Genomic DNA, 7,500 nt, shown 5'->3' on the forward strand with positions numbered 1-7,500 from the left:
CTCTTTGCTCTTATCCTCTTTCCGGGACATTTCACCTCTTTAACCATAGACCAGGCCTCTCTTTCGTCTCCTCTTTTTTGTCTCTCAATCTTCACTCCCTCACTTCCTCAATTCCTCATTCTTTTATCATTTCACTTTCTCAACCTCTCGCCTCCTCCTCCTCCTCCCTTCATCGCCTCATGCTCTCAGCCCTCAAGCTTCATTCCTCAACTCCTTTCCTCCTCATCACATCCCCTCATCCCTCACCCCCTACCCCCCCTCATCCCCTTCCCCCCTCATCCCCTTCCCCCCCTCATCCCCTTCCCCCCTCATCCCTCAATCCACACCGACCTCCCCTCCTATTACACCTCATCCCTCAACCTTTAACCCTCAATAACTTAGCCTTCCCCCTTCCCCCTTCCCCATCCCCTTCGCCCTTTCCCTTCCCCCTTCCCCCTTCCCCTTCCCCTTCCCCTTCCCCCTTCCCCTTCCCCCTTCCCCTTCCCCTTCCCCCTTCCCCTTCCCCCTTCCCCTTCCCCCTTCCCCTTCCCCCTTCCCCTTCCCCCTTCCCCTTCCTCCTTTCCCTCTCCCCCTCCCTTCCCCCTTCCCCTTCCCCATTCCTCCTTTCCCCTTTCCCCTTCCCCTTCCCCATTCCCCCTTCCCCCTTTCCTCTATCACCGCCCTCGCTCTCCCTCTCCCCTTTCTACTTTCACCCTCATACCCCGTCACCCCGTCACCCCTTCAACCCATCACCCCTTCAACCCATCACCCCTTCCTTCCTCACCCTCGTAATTTATCACCTCCTCAACCTCTCATTCATAACCTCTCACTCGCAACCTCCTGCCTACTAACTCACTCATTCTATATCCCTCACCCCATCCATCACCTCGTTGATTCACCCCGCACACCCCTTCCCCCTTTAATCTTCACCCCCTTAAGCTTTTACTTCTTACACCCATTACCTCATCATTCACCTCCTCACCCCACCTCATTATTCCACCTACTCATCCCACCTCATTCCACCTCGTTTTCACTCTCACCTACTCACCCATTTTCACTGTCTCACCCCGTCACCCCTCTCCCCTCTCCCCTCTTCCCTTACCTCTTCTCTCACCCCTCACCCTCACCCGTCATCCCTCACCCTCACCCGTCATCCCTCACCCTCACCCGTCACCCCTCACCCATCATCCCTCACCCTCACCCCTCACCCATCAACCTTACCCGTCACCCCTCACCTTCACCCGTCACCCCTCACCTTCACCTGTCACCCATCGCCCCGTCACCCCTCACCCTTACACCTCACCCTCACCTTCACCCGTCACCCCTCACCCCGTTACCCCTCACCCTCACCCGTCACCCCTTACCCTCACCCGTCAACCCACACTCTCACCCGTCACCCCTCACCCTCACCCGTCACCCCTTACCCTCACCCGTCAACCCTCACCACCTCACCCTCACCCTTTATTGGTCACCCTCTTACCAGTCACCCATTTACCTCTTCACCCTCCTAACTTCCTCTCCTCTCCCCTTCATTCATCCCTTGTCCCTCACCGTCTCACTTTCTCACCCTCTCACCGTCTCTCTCTCACCCTCTCACCCTCTCACTGTTTCAGTCTCTCACCATCTCACCGTTTCAGTCTCTCACCCTCTCACATTCGTTCCCCTTCACCGCCTCACTTTCTCACCCTCTCACCGTCTCACTCTCTCACTCTCTCACCCTCTCACTGTTTCAGTCTCTCACCCTCTCACCGTTTCAGTCTCTCACCTTCTCACATTCGTTCCCCTTCACCGTCTCACTCTCTCACCCTCTCACAGTTTCACTCTCTCACCCTCTCACTTCCGTTCCCCTTCACCGTTCCACTCTCTCACCCTTTCTCACCCGTGCCCCTCACTTCACCGTTCCCTCAACATTGAGTAATTCTGGCGCACCTGCTCACTCCTGCAATGACAATTTCCCAACGCAATACTCTTCCTGGCGTACAGGGTTATTCACCCAGAATGAGGACCTCTTTCCTTCTCTCTCGCTTTTTTTTTTAACTCTTTAAGAGGCGCTCTTTTTCTCCCTCTCTTTCTCTCCTTCTTTCATTTTCTCTCTTTAAGAGGTCATCTTCCTTTCCCTCTTTTTCTCCTCTCATTTTTTCACTCTTTAAGAAACGCTCCTTCTCTCTCTCCCTCTTTCTCTCTCTCCCTTCATTATCTCTTTGGAAGGCCCTCTTTCTCTCTTTCATTTTTCATTTTCTCTCTTTACAAGGCACTTTTTATCTCCCTCTCTTTCTCTCCTCTTTCATTTTCTCACTCTTTAAGAAACATACTTTCTCTTCCTTTTCTCTTTTTTCTCTGTAGAAGGGATTCTTGTTCAAATTTTGTATATATATATATATATATATATATATATTTTCTGTGATTTGTTTAATTTTATTATCATTATAAATTCTCTCTTGACGATATTTGGTTTCTGTTCTTTCCAATAAGAGGCGCTCTTTCTTTCTCTTTTCTGCTCTGTGGAAGATATTCCACTTTTCAAATATTTTATATATATATATATATATATATTATATGTATTATATCTTATATATATATATATTATATGATAAAAAAATGAATACGAAAATATACATATATATATATATAAGAGTGAAAAAAGATCAGAAAAGAGAAGAAAGAGCGCTCTTGTGATTTATTTTTATTTTATTATTATCATTATAAATTTTCCTCAATGTGAATGGGTGATATTTGGTTTCTGTTCTTTTTTTTTTTTTCTTTTGGCTGCTCTTTTTCCCTTGTAAGGGGGAAAAAGTCTTTGGTATATGTATGTATTTTTTTTTTCTTCAGTTATAATTTTTTTTTCTTCTTCCACTGATGAAGAGTTCCATAGTCCTTGTGTTATGTTACTTGAATCATTTTTATTCTTTTTTTTTTAATTTTATCTTTTCTAATTTTCTCTTTTTTTCATGTTCTCTTTTTTGTTTTCTCTCTTTGAAATTAATCTGTTTCTAATCTCGAGAGAAGCCTCGTCGCCTTTTTTCAATTCTCTCTCTGAAGGAGATTTTCATATTCTGTCGCCTCATTTTCTCCGTAATGGCACCACCATGTTGACTCATCTTTTATTATTTACATTTTCTCTTTGTTACCCTTTCTCATTTCAAATAAGGACTCCCTCATTTCTGGTCCTCTTTTCCTTATAAAGGTCTTGTTTATCCTTTTTCCTGACTTTGTGTCTTAATATGATTAATTTGTAATTTTTAGTTCAACAGAGATTCCGACATTTTTCATTCAACCTATATACACATACACACATATACCAAGAGCTTTTCCCCCTAACAAGTGGGGTAGCCAAAATCAAAAGGCATAATTCCATTTCCACCCATTTCATCCCAACCCGCTCCACTCCCATTCACCACCCTTCTCTCCCACCCTCCCTCCCTCTCTCCCTCTCCCCCTCTCTCCCTTCCTCCCTCTCTCCCTCCCTCCCTCTCTCCCATCCCGGGTACCCCAGAATGATGGGCCATCCCTGCAACCCGCCTATTGCCTTGGGTTAGTAGCAATGCAGCAAGACGTAGCACATCCACAGCAAGGCAGCTTTACCTGATTGGCGACCCCCCCCCCTCTCCGTTCCCTCATGCAGAAACATTGAAGTCAGGGAGAAATTCCCTATATACACACTTCCAATGCACACAAACACAAGTTGAGGGATTTTTTTCACTTACATTATTACCATAATATCCCTCTTTTTTCCTTCTTCATTGTATCTTTACTTTCTTTTCCTCTTGCTGTTTTGTAATTTTTCATGTCTATAAAATATCTGGCAATATTTTCTTTTTTTTTTCCTCCTTGTATAATGGCCTACTCTTAGTCTTCGTAGTACTTCCAATACTTATTCCATTAGCTTCTATAAGCTTTGTTTTTTTTAAAGTTGATGCACAGTAAAAATCGTATTGTATGCATTTTGATTTGCAGAATACTTTGAAAAAAAATTGTGTGCCTCTTTGTGTATACACACACACACACACACACACACACACACACACACACACACACACACACATATATATATATATATATGTATATATATAAATATACACATAATTTGATTAATGTCAAGCTTCTTTTTTATCGCTTTAGCAATGGTTTACAATCAACTAAAAAGAGAAGATGAAGAAAGAAAGAAAAAAAGTCATTTAACAGACCACAAGACAAAAAACTCTTATAGTAACAATACACCTGGGAATTTCATCACAGACTTTCTCTCAAACCTATAGACGATCTCATCATAGTAAAACTTCGTGTAAGTCACGTTCACCCTTCTGTCGGCGCGACACTTTCTAGGGAGGTCTACTTGGAACGTTTTCTGTTCTCTTCCGTAGTCTGAGCGTAGAGCGCCTTCATGGATAATCCCCATGATACCCTTCATGGAAAGATCTCTCCAGGTCAGCCGAATGGGACGCTTTTGGTGGGTACTACAGTGTGTATCCTTGTTGTGTCTTCCCAGTGTCTCTCCCACCTTAACTCTCTGTTTCTCTCTCTTTCTCTCTTTTTCTTTCTGTCTCTCTATCTGTACCTCTATCTCCATATCTATGGTATCTCAGTCTTTCTATCTGCCTCTGTTTGCCTCTGTCTGCCTCTTCCTCTGTCTTCCTCTGTCTTCCTCTGTCTCTCTCTATGTCTCCTCTTTTTCCTCTGTCTCTCTCTCTCTCTCTCTCTCTCTCTCTCTCTCTCTCTCTCTCTCTCTCTCTCTCTCTCTCTCTCTCTCTCTCTCTCTCTCTCTCCCTCTCTTCTCTCTCTCCCTCTCCCTCTCTCCCTCCCCCCTCTCTCTCCCTCCCTCCCTCCCCCCTCTCTCTCTCTCTCTCCCCCCCTCCCTCCCCCCCTCTCTCTCTCTCTCTCCCTCCCTCTCGCCTCCCTCTCCTCCCTTCCCCCTTCCCTACCCCCTTCCCCCCTCCCGTCCCCTCCCTACCCCTTCCTCCCTCCCTTCTCCTCCCTCCCTCCCTCCCCCTTCCCCGTCTCCTCCCTCCCCCTTTCCCCCTTCCCTCCTCTCTCTCTCTCTCTCTCTCTCTCTCTCTCTCTCTATCTATCTATCTATCTCTATCTCTCTCCCTCCCATCCCTCTCCCCTTCCCCACCCCCTTCACCCTTCACCCTTCACCCTTCTGTCCCCCTTCCCCTCCCTTCCCCCTCCCTTTCCCCTCTCTTCCCCCTTCCTTCCCCCTCCTTCTGTCCCTCGCTTCCTGATCTTTCTCACTATTTCCCAACCTTGCTGTTCGCTCTCAAGTGTGCGTAACTATCTTATATCTATTTTCGTTTCCCCAATTTTTTGTTCTTACACTTTATGAAAAAAATGAGTCTATAAATCTTATGAATTTGTGATGACGTTTTCAACAATATGATTTTAGTCCTTTAATGATAACTTAATCTCTTCAAGAAGAGCCTTTAGTCTGCGTCTCGGTCGATCGAGAAGACTTTCAGAAAAAAAAAATATATATATATATATATATATATATATATATATATATATATATATATATATATATATATATATATATATATATATATATATATATATATGTAACCTTCTGGGAATAGCCATACCAAAGAAGTCTCGTTTGACCAAGAAGACTTTCAAAAAAAAGGAAGAAAAAAATAAGAAAAAAATAGTTCAATTTCTTCTTCTGGTGGCAACTATAACAGGAATTTTTTAAGTGTGCCGCCACATGGAAAGGGTTAATATCGTGGCAGCGTTGCGTCATCCAGCCCACCTGCTCTCGGATTTACGGCTCAGTAGGGGGCTGAAGGCGGTTAGAAGGTGGTCAACTCCCCTTTTGTGAGAAGGTCCGGAGGGAGACGAGGGGACAAGAATGAACGGGGAAAGATGTGAGTGAGAAGGGGAGAAGAGGGGAAAGGAGGGAGAGGGGAAAGGAGGGAGAGGGGAAAGGAGGGAGAGGGGAAAGGAAAGAGGGGGGAAAGGATGGAGAGGGGGAAAGGAGGGAGAGGGGAAAGGGAGGGAGAGGGGAAAGGATGGAGAGGGGGAAAGGAGGGAGAGGGGAAAGGAGGGAGAGGGGAAAGGAGGGATGGGGGAAAGGAGGGATGGGGAAAGGAGGGAGAGGGGAAATGAGGGAGAGGGGAAATGAGGGAGAGGGGAAATGAGGGAGAGGGGAAATGAGGGAGAGGGGAAATGAGGGAGAGGGGAAATGAGGGAGAGGGGAAATGAGGGAGAGGGGAAATGAGGGAGAGGGGAGAGGAGGGAGAGGGGAGAGGAGGGAGAGGGGAAAGGAGGGAGAGGAGAGGAGAGGTGAAAGGAGAGAGGGAAAGGAAGGAGGGGAAAGGAGGGAGAGGGGAAAGGAGGAGAGGGGGAGGGGGAAGGAAGGAGAGGGGGAAAGGAGAGAGGGGAAAGAAATGAGAAAGGATGAAGGGAAAGGAGGGAAGAGGGGAAAGGAGGGAGAGAAATGAGGGAGAGGAAAGGAGAAGAGGTGAAAGAAGGAGAGGGGAAAGGAAGAGAGGGGAAAAGGAAGGAGAGGGGAAAGGAAGGAGAGGGGAAAGGAGGAGGATAGAGTAGAGAGATAGGAAAAGGAAGGTAAGGAGTAGACTGAAGTAGGCTTGATCTTGGAGTAGGTAGTTGGGGAAAGGGAAACACTGAAGAGAAGGAAGGTGAAAGGGAAAGGAAGGTGAAAGGGAAAGGAAGGTAAAAGAAAAGGAAGGGAAGGAATAGATTAAAGTAGGTTTGACCTTCTAATGGGTCGTCTTTACAAATATACTAACAATAGTACGCTTCTAGAAAGAGATTAATCGTTATTGATCAGAAAGTACCGTTGTAACTGAAGAAATTTCCTTAGTGATTAAAGAAAACAGTTTTAAGTAATGAAAAGTTGGTTAATCTTGGAATCTGTGATTTGTAGCGTTTGTCCTCTATAGGTTAGAAATTATGAAGAAATTTTATTTATCCCGTATACGCCATTGTTAGATCTTCACGTGAACCTGGAAATGTGACTTTGTAGCGTTTGTTCTTTCCACATCACCTAACTGGAGAAAAAAAATCCTCTATCATGCGTAGGTTAAAACATGAATTATGGAATGAAATTTTATTTATCCCGTATACGCCATTGTCAGATGTCTTGGTATAGAAGTGCCCATCAAGATTACATGTAAACAAGTAAAAAAAAAATGTTCTCTTCTGGAAGTGTCCGTCAAGATTACATGTAAACAAGTAAAATTATTTTTTCTCCTCTGGGAGTACCCTTCAAGATTACATGTGAACAAGTAAAATTATTTTTTCTCCTCTGGGAGTACCCTTCAAGATTACATGTGAACAAGTGAAACTATTTTTTCTTGTCTGGGAGTACCCTTCAAGATTACATGTAAACAAGTAAAAATATTTTTTCTCTTCTGGGAGTGTCCGTCAAGATTACATGTAAACAAGTAGAAATATTTTTTCTCTTCTGGGAGTGTCCTTCAAGATTACATGTAAACAAGTAAGATTATTTTTTCTCTTTTGGGAGTGTCCTTCAAGATTACATGTAAACAAGTAGAATTA

Source organism: Oratosquilla oratoria, chromosome 9 (assembly GCF_046742065.1).
Source record: "Oratosquilla oratoria isolate Oo_2021 chromosome 9, ASM4674206v1, whole genome shotgun sequence".
Taxonomy (NCBI): Eukaryota; Metazoa; Arthropoda; class Malacostraca; order Stomatopoda; family Squillidae; genus Oratosquilla; species Oratosquilla oratoria.